At 47.7% G+C, this 13,697-nt stretch overlaps 1 non-coding gene across 1 annotated transcript; it reads right to left on the reverse strand.

Moving 5' to 3' along the window:
- Positions 1-13,234: 13,234 nt before the first annotated feature.
- Positions 13,235-13,341, reverse strand: LOC115801969 (U6 spliceosomal RNA). The gene has a single exon (XR_004022346.1). It is a non-coding gene; the product is annotated as a U6 spliceosomal RNA (small nuclear RNA).
- Between the last annotated feature and the right edge of the window lie 356 nt (positions 13,342-13,697).

Genomic DNA, 13,697 nt, shown 5'->3' on the forward strand with positions numbered 1-13,697 from the left:
TCTCATTTGTTTATATTTGTTTTTATTTCCATTTCTCTAGGAGGTGGGTCAAAAAGGATCTTGCTGTGATTTATGTCATAGAGTGTTCTGCCTATGTTTTCCTCTAAGAGTTTCATAGTTTCTGGCCTTACATTTCGGTCTTTAACCCATTTTGAGTTTATTTTTGTGTATGCTGTTAGGAAGTGTTCTAATTTCATTCTTTTACATGTAGCTGTCCAGTTTTCCCAGCACCACTTATTGAAGAGGCTGTCTTTTCTCCATTGTATACTCTTGCCTCCTTTATCAAAGATAAGGTGACCATATGTGTGAGGGTTTATCTCTGGGCTTTCTGTCCTGTTCCATTTGTCTTCCCTTTCTTTTTAAAGGCAGACTGGAAAAGGAGAGACTGGAAAAATGAGAGGTTCTAAAATGGTAGAGAGGTTTAGGGGAAAAAGTTTCTGTAATCAGAAATCTGGGGTGTAATTATATAATCGCCAGAAGAAAGAAACATGAAACAAGTCTCCGGAGTAAGATTACTAATGAATTCTCTCTGTTCCTTATGAAAAAGAGCCACATTTGTAAAATTAAAAGTCAATGCCTCTTTGATGAGAGGATTTGCAGGCTCCGCTGTCCTTTTTTCAAATATCGTGTGCTTGGAAAGAGAGCGAGGAATGGAAACCTCTGGTCCAGGGCGCTGGAGCAGAGCCAGCAGCTGCCTGCTTGCCCCCATCTCGGGGCTGTGGGAGCCTTTTTCAGAAAGAACTTGATCGGTGCTACGTACATGGATGTTTTGAGGAATGTGGCCTTGTCTGGACAACTTCAGAATCCCCAGTCAATTCAGGGGAGAAAAACACTTTTTTAATTGAGTTTTATTTTTATTTATTAAAAACATTTTTTTTTTAATTGAAGTAGAGTTGATTTACAATGCTGTGCCAATGTCTGCTGTACAGCAAAGTGACTCAGTTATCCACGTAGAGACATTCGTTTCTTAAAAATTTCCTTTTCCATTATGGTTTATCACACTATATTGAATATAGTTACCCGTGCTATACATTAGGACCTTGTTGTTTACCTATTCTAAATGTAATAGTTTGCATCTACCAACCCCAAGCTTCCCCTCCTTCCCCTTGGCAACCACGTGTCTGCTCTCTATGTCTGTGAGTCTGTTTCTGTTTCATAGATAGGTTCATTTGTGTCATATTTTAGATTCCACATATAAGTGACATCATATGGTATTTGTCTTTCTCTTTCTGACATACTTTACTCAGTAAGATAATCTCTAGGTCCATCCATGTTGCTGCAAATGGCGGTGTTTCATCCTTTTTCATGGCCGAGTAGTATTCCATTGTATATATGTACCACGTCTTCTTTATCCATTCCTCTGTTGATGGACACTTAGGTTGTTTCCACATCTTGGCTATTGTGAACAGTGTTGCTATGAACATAGGGGTGCATGTATCTTTTTGAATTATAGTTTTGTCCGGGTATATTCCCAGGAGTGGGATTGCTGGATCATATGGTAGCTCTATTTTTAGTTTTCTGAGAACCTCCATACTGTTCTCTATAGTGGCTGCACCAACTTATACTCCCACCAACAGTGTAGGAGGGTTCCCTCAGAGGAGAAAAACATTTGAGCTATACTAGTCTTCTGGCACGGTGTAGCCCAAACGAGTGGGTGACTGGAGTTTTCAGTCACCCACTTTGGGGGCCACACTGACTCTGTGGGTATTGAGAGTATGTGTTCCAGCTGACACGAAGTGCAGGGTCACCAGCCACCAAGTGTCACAGCGCAAGAGGCCGTTGTCCATGTGGTGGGAGGGTCTCCACTGAAAAACACTTAGAATTTGAGAGGAGGCCATGAAACAGCTACTTCATAGACGTGGCAAGTTACCTGAAATTTATCCTTTCTAGCTCTTCTTTTGGGTCACATGATAAATGCCCTCAGTTAGCAGTCACCTTAGCCAACCAGAAGGAGGGCGTGGGCGTGTTGGGGGGTTGGGGGCAGTTTGCCGCAGCCAGCGTCTACAGCCAGAGAGAGCCAGCTGTTCAGTTTTCTGGAAATTTGTGAGTTGGCTGTTAAACACAGGTGTCATTTATAAGAATTAAATTATATAAACATATTTCAATAAATTATTATTAGAAACAAAGGTAATACTCAGTACTCACCCTTTCCTAATTATTTTACTACATTTAACGATGGTCTGTGCCTCGAGGCTCTTTGCACCTGTTGTATCTGTGTGGTGGAGATGCTGGGTAACCGTGTGCTGGTGTCCATCTCTTTCAAGCTAGCCCGCCTCCCCCCCACCCCCCCGCCCCCGTTCAGTGAGGTCATGTAGGCTGCTCAAAATGAGCCACGGTGGCAGAATTTACACCACTGACAATGGCAAATCCGACAAATCAGGGTTTTTTCTGTTTTAGAGAGTGGATTGATGAACAATTACTGGTACAGCACTCTCTGTGTGTGTGTGTGTGTGTGTGTGTGTGTGTGAGAGAGAGAGAGAGAGAGAGAGAGAGAAAGAGAGAGGGAGAGGGAAAGAGAGGGAGACAGAGAGAGAGGGAGAGAGAGAGGGAAAGAGAGAGAGAGAGGGAGAGGGAGGGAGAAAGAGAGGGAGAGGGAGGGAGGGAGAGGGAAAGAGAGAGGGAGAGGGAGGGAGGGAGAGCACACCTTTTAGTGTCTCTTCTTATAAGGGCACTGATGCCATCACAAGGGCTCCACTTTCCTGACCTAATTCAAAGACCCCATCTCTAAATACCATCACACTGGGGACTTGGGTTTCAATGTATAAACTTTGGGAGGACACAAACATTCAACCCATAACAGCAGGCAGGCAGGCTAAGATAGGCTTCCTGGAAGGAGAAGGAAAGCTATCCAGGAATAGTAGGCTTCCTGGAGAGAAATGGGAGGATCCAGGATGACCCCCCAGATTTTGCAGTTCTGTCTGGGGCAGGTGGGGTAGGAGGGGGCCTCCCAGACCTCTCCTCTGCTTTCTGCCTGCCCCCCACCAAGCCCTCCGCCCCTCCCCAGGTCAGCATCGGCCAGTGGTCTTTGCCCATACACAACTTTACTACTAGGGGAAACTTCTGATGGACCCTGGATCTGTGGTTCAGGTTATGTTACAGACTGAATGTTTATGTCCTTCCCAACCCCCAAATTCATACGTTGAAGCCCTAAAGCCCGATGTGCTGGCGTTGGGAGGTGGGACCTCTGGGAGATTAGGTTTAAATGAGGTCATGAGGGTGGAGCCCCATGATGGCTTTAGTGCCCTTAGAAGAAGTGGAAGAGGCAGGAGAGCTCCTTCCATGAGGCTGTACCGAGGAAAGAGTGTGTGAGCTCACAGGGAAGAGCTGGCATCTCAAGCCGGGAAGCCAGCTCTCGCCTGACACTGAATCTGCCAGCACGTTGATCTTGGATTTGCCAGACTCCAGAACTAGGAGAAAGAAATGTCTGTCATTTAAGCCACCCAGTCTGTGGTCTTTTGTTATAGTAGCCTGAGCTAAGACAGATTATAAGCTTAATTTAGTACAAATAGGTTGGGGTGATTTTGAGGTCATTCGTCCACACACAATGAAGGGAGCGTGTGAGGATTCTGGGGTGCTTTGCACACCCACTCGAGTTTCAGGAGGATAATGAGAAAGGTGCTGTGCCGGGAACCAGGAGGCCTGGGCTTTAAAGGCAGGCGTTGCACTTCTAGCTGCGGAATGAATTTCGGGCAGCAAGCAAACAGCCTCTGTTCATTCCTATATTAAAAGGCATATGCTCGGGCTTCCCTGGTGGCGCAGTGGTTGAGAGTCCGCCTGCCGATGCAGGGGACACGGGTTCGTGCCCCGGTCTGGGAAGATCCCACGTGCTGCGGAGCGGCTGGGCCCGTGAGCCATGGCTGCTGAGCCTGCGCGCACGGAGCCTGTGCTCCACGACGGGAGAGGCCACAACAGTGAGAGGTCCGCGTACCGCAAAAAATTTATAAACCTGTGCAAACGGAAGGTGTGAGTAGCCCAGGGGCAATTTTTAAATTCACAGGCCCTGTGCTAAAGGAGATTTTCTTTTTTGGAGCCCACTTACCTCTTTCTCCTCATAGCCTTCCTTCTCTTTCCGTAATATTTAATTTTCCTGCTTTAACTCTCTTCTTTATTTTGACCTTCTCTCCTCCTTTCTTCCTCACTCTGTTTTTCTCTCCAAGCTTCTTCCGCTCTCTCTCATTTCTCTAAGAACATAATAGGATGACACCCCTCACCCTGGGAGTGGGGTGTGGAAATTGCTAGGGGACCTCCTCTGGGGACAGGCAGGCCGATGCTTGTAGCAGGGGCACAGTCGAGGCTTAGAATCCTAGTTTTCCTTGAAGGAAGGATGGCAATTAACCTTGGCAGTGGAGCAGAACTCACTTGAATTTGTACTTGTAAATCTGCACCTCTCCTTAAGCAAATATGACGGGAAGAATCCAGATTTTCATCAGAAGTAAATTAAAAATGGAGTCTTCACCTTACGAAAGAATTCACAGGGAGATTTCCTTAGCGAGCGGCTCTTCCTCCCTTGTATTTAAGGCGCGTTTTGATTCAGAGAAATTCATCACCGACAGGGCTTTTTCTAGCAGGAGACCCCCTGAAAACGTGAGGCACAAATGGCTTAAGCGACAGCCCAGCTCACAGCTTCACTAAGTTTACCAGCCGGCATTGATCCTTACTTCTTTTAAGCCCAGGTGAGCCTGTTGTGTTACTTCTGCCCATTGGGGCTTAAGACACTACCCGTTTATTTGGACTCGTGGCTCTGTTCTCTCTTCCCTTAGGCAGGGATTTTGGTTTCTGTGATGCGTGAGAAAGTAGGCCTCTAATGAAATGCTTCATACCACGGATAAATGCTCTGCCATCCGAACGGCACCCAAAGGATGTTTACCAAAGAGACAGTCCAGACGGAGAGCGAGAGGCACAGCCAGACTAGGACGCTTTCCAGGAACTGTCCAGAATGTCACTGCAGTGTGGACGTCAGATCTCTGAGCTGCAGGAGCTCTGGCCTGGCGGCAAATTCACGCAAAACGTCCCAAAGGTAATAGTGATGCTGGTGGATGCACCACCTCCTTTGGCGCAGAGTTTGCCAGAGGTTAGCTGGGGGCGAGTGGAGCCGTTGAAGCTGTTTTTCCAACTTTGCGTTCATCTCTGGTACATCCCGCTACCCTCTGATGATCTGGAATGCTGGGCTCCAGGGAGGAGATGCACATTGAAGTGAGTGATGGAGCCGGGTATGTCCTTTCTACAGAGACCATGATTCCCCTTGAAGATGTTCTCCGTTCATCGCAGTTACCTTCCCCTCACTTGTATTCGTCTGTATTAGTCTCCCACCGCTGCTCTAACAAATGACCGCAAACCAGGCAGCTTAAAACCACAGAAATGTATTCTCTCACCATTCTGGAGGCCAGAAGTGTGCACTCAGTTTCACTGGATTGAGGTCAAGTTATCTGTAGGGCCTCGTTCCCTCCAGAGGCTCTGAGTGGGCATCTGTTAACTTGCCTCTAGCTTCTGACGTCTGCTCAAAGCAGCCACGCCGCCTGCTTTCTCTGCCTGTGTCAGATCTCTCCCTGCCTGTCTCTTATGAGGATACTGTGATGGCATTGAGGGCCTACTGAGATAACCCGGGATAATCTCCCACCTCAAGACCCTTAACTTAATCACATCTGCAAAGTTTTTGCCCAGTAAGGTGACATTTACAAGTTCTAGGAATGAGGTCCTGACATCTTTGGGGCCGTTCTTCAGCTTACTACGCCGCCTCTCAATTCTTCAGCAGTTCTGTGCTTCAGTGTTAGCAGAGCACTGATCATCTTGAGTGGCACTGGACAGCTCTTCCTGCCCACTAAGGACTCTCTGGCCTCGTAGCACACAGGCACGTGCGTGTGTGTGCGTGCATGTGTGTGTGATTGTGTGATAAAATGCCCTGGCAAGGAGGGGCATTTTACCACAGACATTGCTTCCAATTGCCTTTGTGGGATGCTAATAATAAAACTGGGTTAGTTTTATTTTGGGCGGACCCCTCTCCCCCCACCACTGCCACCTTGGTACATCCCTGCTCTGGCAGCTTCTCAGCAAAGGAACCAGCTCCTACCTTATGGATCACGCTAGGCTCAGAGGGGTGAGAAGATCTGCCCACAGAGCTGAGACCAGCACTCATGGCTCCTCGCTCACAGCTCAGGGCCAAGTCCTTGCCCCTTATGTCCCTCCTCGAGCCCCATGACTGGCTTCCACTTACTGAGCTCTGAAGGCTGCAGAGGTCCAGCTTGACCCTCATGCTCCTCTTCTGAGCTGTCATCTTCTGCTCTTTCTTGGGGGCTTTTCTCCTTCCCGATCTAAGTCTGGTTGCAGAGTGGGAGGTTCTTTCTCTACTTTCCTGTTTCCTGGGGCAGGTGGAACATCTGGTCCAAGGGCCTCCAGGCTGCTCACCAGGAGAAAAGAAAGCCACAGAGATGGAGCAAAGATTCCAGGCATCTTATACCATTCTTACGGCCATGAGTCATGATCCATAGTTCCGTGTTCCTCCTCTTAAATCGTGTGGGAAGTCCCTCTGGGATGTTCTTGGATGTCCTTCTCACTGTGCCTGGCCAGTTTTAGCTACCCAGGTCTGATTAGGCTGGAGGCTGCCTAAACCGCTCAGACGATGGGGCTGGCAGATCCTTCGAGCCTTCCTTCCTAATCTTTCTAGATGTGGGACTCAGGCTGGCCCTCGGCTTCCTGGGATGGCTCTGGGGAACTTCTGTGCACAGTTGCTTTGCACAGGCTGTGTGTTCCTCTCGTGAGCCCCCGAAATCATATGCACAGAGGCACGTAGAGGCCACTGTCCCTTGCCCTTTGGATTATACCCCAAGCCCCAAAGTAGTCGCTGACAAGCGGGGGTAAAATGCTGACTCACTTTTCCTAGGCCAGAGACGGCCCCTGTGGCCTTTGACACCGAAGGAGGCCAGGTGGCCGTCATGACCCATTTGCCCTTCTGTGTGCTCCCCTAGCTATCCTGGGCCGTTCCTAGGGTGGGGACAGATCTCAGCAGGGACACCCCCAGGCTGCCTTCACTCTAAGATGTGCACACATCCAAAAAGAAACTGCCCACATTTACTGCCCCTGACCCCCATGAAAGCCCCAAGCTGTAGCCCCTGAGGCCCCATGAATATTTTAAACTTTGATTCATCCATCTGGACACTCCTCTTCGGAGAGCATGGGATGGAGCACGCGCTACCTTGCAGCCCATCTTTCTGTATAGATTTCCAGGTACCTCTCCCCCTCCCGCCCTCCCTCCAGTGGTGACCTTGCGGGCTCTAGTCCAGATAACTCTTGCTTTCCTTTCTCCTCGGGAGAAGTGTGACATGTGCTAAATTGGCTCTTAAAACTCCTTTAAGATTTTATGGGGAGTCTAGAAAAATGGTGGTAGAGGTGAACTTACAGCAAAGCAGAAATGGAGACACAGGCATAGAGAATAATCTTATGGTTACCAAGGGGGAAGGGGGGGTGGGAGGAATTGGGAGATTGAGGTTGACATAGACACGCTGCTATGTATAAAAGAGATAACTAATGAGAACCTACTGTTTAGCGCGGGGAACCCAACTCAGTGCTCTGTGTTGACCTAAATTGGAAGGAAATCCAAAGAAGAGTGGAGATATGTATACGTATGGCCGATTCACTTTGCTGTACAGCAGAAACTAACACAACATTGTAAAGCAACTATACTCCAATAAAAAGTTAAAAAAGAAAAAAGATTTTCTCGTTTAGCCTTCCAGGAAGACCCTGGCCCCTGGAAGGCCTCTCTCTCCTGCTTTCTCCGCTCTCTTGTGTTTGCCAGCTGTTCCTCGTGGGCCAGTCCTTAAGGCTGATTTGATGTTGGTTGAATGCCAGCATCTTTTTCCGCTACTTTAAGCCCACGGTCCACCCTCTGACACAGCCCGGCCCCCCTGGGAGAGCCCGTCTTGCTTGACGGGAGCCTGCATCCTTTAGGTCTTCTCCCTCCTTCCAGCTCCTGGGACTTTTCTCTTCACACCAAGCTCCTGGGCTCCCCAGACGGGCCTCTGGTTCACAGCTCTGCATGGAGCTCAGTGGAAGGATCCAGATGGCCCCAGCTCAGGTTATTGTGGGTCGGGGCCCCCTCTTGTGTTACTTTCCCCTCCATTTTCTTCTCTCTCTGCTCCCCCACCCCTTCCCCCTGCCCTCAACGGAGCAGTCTTTTCCAATCGCATCTTTAAAAAAGAAAATACTTCAAAATACGGAGACAATAAAAGACATAAAAACCTGCCGAGGGACGAGGAGGTTATTTCCACACATGCGTTTTCTGACAATTTTGGCCAAGCTGCTTCCCAGACATCTGCACTAAATATTCCCCAACACGTGTGTGTGCTTAATGAAGTCTTGGAGTAAATAACACAGAATTGCCATCACCAGGCGGCTTGGGACTAGACAGGCCCTCTACCTGGGTTTACTTCTTGGGACTCCAGGGTGAAGGAGGCCCTGGGACCTGGGCTCCGGGGCTGCACGGGGATAGATTTGCTTTTGCTCAGAAGCGCTGGGGAGGCAGCCCGGCCTCAAGCCTTCGAAAGAGACAACACTAGCTTTTTCATAGCAGCACAGCCCTGTATATCAACTTGCTCTTAATTTAGCCACTGTGCTATCATTCTTCTGCTCCACAGATGAGAAAAACGAGGCAGGGAATAGTCAAAGCTTATCTCCTAAGTACCTCTGTCCCCTCGTCTTCAAGTTGAAGAGGATGGACTAAAGTTTCTCCTTATTCTCCAATGGCCTGATTCTATGAAACCCACTCCTTCCAAACGTATACACTCTTACTCATGAGTGCGGCTGCCTCTCTAATTTCCGAGGGATGTGAAGGGTTTTCTAGCAATCTGCAGGCTGAACCGAATGCGTCTTTGTGCTTTCCATCACGGTCTAAAAGAAAATCTTTGGAATTGTAGTAGAAAAAAAAAAAAACAAAAAACCATCTGAAAATGTCTCAGAAAAAGAAAAGCGCCTTCACGGTAGCCTCTGTAGCACAAAAGGAAAAAGAGCTTGACGTTTTCCCAGGAGTGGATGAGTAGGTGCAGCAATTGTAAGGGTTAATGGCAAGGTCTCCCAAGAGCTGTGGGATAAGGATGGGATCATTACTGAACTTCTCAATGAGCTTTTTAAGGGATGACGCACTGGCTGGAGCCTAGGATGTCATTATATTTCTCGGGTGAGGAGAAAAAGGGCTGTTTTAATGCATCTCCTGTTCTACTCCCCTCTTCAGTAGCCTGTGGACCTACGTATGTACGTATGTATGTATCTCTCTCTGTCAAATCCATATATGTACGTATATATCCATCCATCCATCGGTCTGTCCATCTATCCATCCATCTGCCTTTCTTTCCCTTGATCTCACCTGCCTGCTCTGACTCTGCCTCTTCTCATTTTTGTCTCGTCAGGCTGAAATTACTTGCCTTCCCAGTAAGGATGAATAACGAAGCAGTGTTTTCCCACCCGCAGTATGTCAGTCTTTCTCCTGAGTGGACTGTTCATATAGGTTTCATTGAATTAAAATTCCAAGTCTGCCCTGAAAGTTGAAGCATACATCTTCAATGCTTCCTAAGGGTTTTCCGGAATTCCACTACAGCTGATCATAGCTGCTGATGGTGGGGCGCCTCTACTCTGAATGGTCCCCGAGACCTTTTAGTATGATCATCAAGGAGGTGTCCCCGGGTGCCTGTTGGCAGTAAGGGTCGACATCTTCCCATTCAAATTCTCTTTGTCTCCTGAGGTGTGGATGGAATTTGGAGGCTGCAGAATCCCATGGAGGATGTGTTAATGCCGTCTCTTCCTTAAGGAGCTTGAGGTCTTGGAAAGAAGACACGCATTTCCTGAGAACAAACAGAGTCATGAAGTCTACAAATAGAATTTTTAACGAGCAGATCATCTCTTCCAGGTCCCCGGCCCTGCTGATTTGAGTTGCTGGAATGTAGTGACCATAACTGGCACCGATTGAGAGCGTAGACATTGTTACAACTGTTGTACAGGCATGAACACACTTAATTCCCACAGTAACCCAATGGGGCAGATACTATTAATAGCCTTATTTTACAGGAAGGGGGTTAATGAGGTAACCGATATCTTTTGGATGGTGAGGCACACATTCTGTTCGGGGATTAAAGAGACAAGGGAATCCAAAAAGTGAATTTCTGTCCTACCCACATTTAAAATTCCCTACTGGCAGGCAAAAATAATTTAAAAATAATTTTAAAAATAGGGCAATAAGGGTAAATAGGGCAGGGAAAAAATAGAGCAACTGTGGCTAGATTCCTGGTCTGCTGGGGTGGACGTGAGTAGGGACACAGGACATCATCTCGAGGTCATCCTCGGCCCCTGGCCGGTTGTTGAGAACATCTGTAAGACAGGCGGGTCGCTTCAGCTCTGTGTCACGGCCATTCTGAGCCCCACGGGGCTGATGATGCCTTTTCTCCATCTCTAGTCACGCTCTTCCCGCTGGGGGGGGCAGACTCACCGGACGCAGTAGAATCTGGGTTTCCATCTATGCCTGATTTGTGCTGCCCTTTACTACGCAATTTCTTGGCTCCTGAGGGGTGGAGAGGGCAGAAGGAAAAGGGAGCTCTAAGGACCAGCTGCCCACGCCTCTGATCTGTTTACCTCTGCGTCTGTTGGCAGGTGCAGGGTTGGGGAGGGTGAGGGGACCGAACCCAAGTCGCTCCTTCCGCAAGGCTGGTGGGATCTCCGTCACATTCCATCAACACTGTAGGCGGCAAGTTGCCATCCTTCTGGACAGGACCATGACTGCCTATGTTTTCCAAAAGGCTAAACTTGGCTTCTGTTTTTAAGCCTTTAAACCAGAGCGTGGAGAAAGCAGGTCCCTCCAGTGCAGGATGTTGACAGCTTATCTAAGCTTAGAGGCCATGAAGGGTGTGATTTTGCATATGTCCCTTCCTGATGCCAGTTGGCACCGCAGAACTCAGCACAAGCCCTGAGCATTTTCGTGCTCCTCCCTCGCTGTGCATGCGCGCGTGCGCACACACACACACACACACTCACACCCTGTGCGTTCCAGACAGGCTGCTTCAAGCAGGTGACTAAGAAGAGACAACAAAAGCATTGTACCAGTTGCTTTGAAAATGGCTCCTTTCAAAATGCCCTTGAGATCTGGGTGCAACTCTCTGTCTGGAATCTATGGGGAAATGCCGTGTACCCAGCACAGTGTTCCGAGGCACAACAGTTCCTGTGTCGCCCAACTGTGCCCTCTGCCAAGCCTGTTTACGGTAAGAGCTTTCACTGCCAGAGCCTCTCACGCTTCTCAAATTCAGGACATAGCCACTAGATGGCGCTAAAGGCCTGTGAAACTTGTTTTTGGTAGGCCCTTAAATCTGTAATTCCGCCCTTAGCTGAAGAATCCTTGTAGAAGAGAGAGACCTTGATCACAAATCCCACACGCAATAACAGGTTCATAATGCATCCTAGTGACTACACGTTGTATTTCTTTTTCTTCCTGAGAAATAAAATTTCTCTTTCGATGGAGAAGGATGTTCCTTAACATCTAACATGTGCTAATGTTAAATCTCTTTCCTAGGAAGCCTGCAAACTAAGCCTTTAATGTGCACTGACCAAGACATCTGGGCAACGTCTGCGGCGGGATGCCGATTGATAGCTTGAGGGACTGAGAACATATAAGACACAGTCTTGGCAGCCTGGATAGAGAGGGTTATTTTTCCCCTAAAAAATGAATATTTGACTTGTCAAAAACGTTTTCTCACTGATCCACTGAGACAGAATCTTCAGGTTAGAGAGGCAAGTTTACGGAAAATCTCCTTCATCTTGGAAGGGAAGTTAAGGGAAAAGAAGAGACTAATTTCTTCCGTTTAAAAAGTATTTACGTATTTGAGAGTGAGTTTAAGAGTATAATGGTGGTGGGACAGAATTACATTTCGTTTTTTCCCTGACTCTTCCATCCCATGACCTTCCACATCACCTGGGTAAGAGGAATGACAGAACATTAAAAAAATGCCAAATGAGAGAATCAACAGCAGAATCTATATGAAAACAGAGCGCAATACATTCACCAACATCTCAATTTATTCTTAATATCGGTCCTTTTGTTAGCAGGGCCATGCAGCGAAAAGGGCTGGGATTCCCTGATTATGATGCACCTTTTGGTAGCTTATTGGTTAAGTCTTTACGTGTTGATTGTCATGTGCACAATGTGAGATTAGGTAAAAACCAAAACTGAAAAACCCACACACTTAAAACCAAATTGCATTGCAATTCCTTTGAAATCTCTACCTGTCACAGAGTCCCAGTTAAGTCTCCAAATTGCTTTCTGGGGTCTGCGCTAGAAGGGCAGGCACCTTGCGTCTCTCTTTCCTTCTTGCGTGCCCGGCACCTGGCCTCACGTCTGGCACATGTGTGGGGTCTCAATCTACTTGCTCCGGGAAAGAAGGGCATGAAGGACTGGCTGTGGGCCCAGCATGGAGAGAACATGTTAATTTCTATATTTTGTACGTGTCCCATTCTGAAATCTGCCTATTTCAGACTGACCCCTCCGGAGGCACAGACTTACCTAGAGACCTTGCAAGCTTATGGTTGGAAAACGTAGGATCAAAACCACCACACTGGGACTTCCCTGGTGGCGCAGTGGTTAAGAATCTGCCTGCCAATGCAGGGGACACGGGTTCGAGCCCCGGTCCCGGAAGATCCCACATGCCGCAGAGCAACTAAGCCCGTGCGCCACAACTACTGAGCCTGCGCTCTAGAGCCCGCGAGCCACAGCTACTGAGCCCATGAGCCACAACTACTGAGCCCACAAGCCACAAGTACTGAAGCCCGTGCGCCTAGAGCCCGTGCTCTGCAACAAGAGAAGCCACCGCAATGAGAAGCCCACGCACTGCAATAAAGAGTAGCCCCTGTTCGCTGCAACTGGAGAAAGCCCACGTGCAGCAACGAAGACCCAATGCAGCCAAAAATAAATAAATGGATAAATTATTAAAAAAATAAACCCCACTGCACCTCCATGACAAAAATGGGGACAATCTGCTCCTTTCAGAGAAATCAAACCAAGATTCTCACAGTTGAATGTGGCACAGTTATTATTATTATTTTTATTGGAGTATAGTTGGTTTACAATGTTGTGTTAGTTTCAGGTGTACAGCACAGTGACTCAGTTTTATATGTATGTACACATTCTTTTTCAGATTCTTTTCCATTGTGGTTTATTATAGGGTACTGAGTACCGTTCCCTGTGCTCTACAGTAGGACCTTGTTGTTTAAAAATACGGAACGCTCCACGAATTTGCATGTCATCCTTGTGCAGGGACCATGCGAATCTTGTCTGTATCGTTTCAGTTTTAGTATACGTGCTGCCGAAGTGCGCACTGGCACGATTATTTGTAACAGCTTTGTTTGTTTTTATTACTATGCATCATAAATAAGAGGCGTTTACTCTGTCAGTGTTTTTCTTCTCCAGGGTTGGATGATGTCTTCCTGGCTTCCACCATGCTAAATAGCCATCTCACACTTAGTGCCGGCCTGTGCGGCCATTTGTAAAAAGGGATGTCCACGGACAATGAGACACATGTTCATTTAGACCCTGAGAGAGACAAAACGAACTCTTAATGAGCTGAGAGAAGTGTTTCTTCTCCCGTTGACATGCTATTTTTGTCAAACTTCATTTTCAGAAATAGAACAATATAGGAAGGAGATGCATGTGTTCTAGGTTTGGAGTTACTCTT

This window comes from Delphinapterus leucas, chromosome 5 (assembly GCF_059928025.1).
Source record: "Delphinapterus leucas isolate spDelLeu-1000000601 "Yukka" chromosome 5, BTC_Dleu_Yukka2, whole genome shotgun sequence".
NCBI lineage: Eukaryota > Metazoa > Chordata > Mammalia > Artiodactyla > Monodontidae > Delphinapterus > Delphinapterus leucas.